This window comes from Schistocerca serialis, unplaced genomic scaffold, assembly GCF_023864345.2.
Source record: "Schistocerca serialis cubense isolate TAMUIC-IGC-003099 unplaced genomic scaffold, iqSchSeri2.2 HiC_scaffold_1234, whole genome shotgun sequence".
NCBI lineage: Eukaryota > Metazoa > Arthropoda > Insecta > Orthoptera > Acrididae > Schistocerca > Schistocerca serialis.
Window position 1 is genome coordinate 256,748 of NW_026047441.1, and position 753 is coordinate 257,500.

The following is a 753-nucleotide window of genomic DNA, read 5'->3' on the forward strand; positions in this document are numbered from 1 at the left end:
GTTAAGGCACGATATAGGTTAGGTTAAGGCACGATATAGGTTAGGTTAAGGCACGATATAGGTTAGGTTAAGGCACGATATAGGTTAGGTTAAGGCACGATATAGGTTAGGTTAAGGCACGATATAGGTTAGGTTAAGGCACGATATAGGTTAGGTTAAGGCACGATATAGGTTAGGTTAAGGTACGATATAGGTTAGGTTAAGGTACGATATAGGTTAGGTTAAGGTACGATATAGGTTAGGTTAAGGTACGATATAGGTTAGGTTAAGGTACGATATAGGTTAGGTTAAGGTACGATATAGGTTAGGTTAAGGTACGATATAGGTTAGGTTAAGGTACGATATAGGTTAGGTTAAGGTACGATATAGGTTAGGTTAAGGTACGATATAGCGTAGGTTCAGATACACATTGTTGTAGGGAAAGGTGTATTGGGGGGGGGGGGCGGCAGGTTCGTTGATAGTGATTATCGTAATTGGATGCCTGCGGTATTATCCGATTTGTCACGTCAGGATGCACTTTTGGCTCATGACAGGCGGCGCTCCGATTCCATGGTTGTGGCAGATCTGTGTCTTTCATTCCTGCCATTGTTTGTGTGCTGTGACAGGAGGCAGTATTGTGATGTTGGGTGCACCACTGTGTAGGACATGTGTGGGTGTTCGTGGCTTAGCTGAGCAATGTGCGGATGTCGGAAGGGTGGGATATTGTGTTTTCTGGGTGGACCTCCCGGTCTGGTAATGATAGTGTGGATTGTG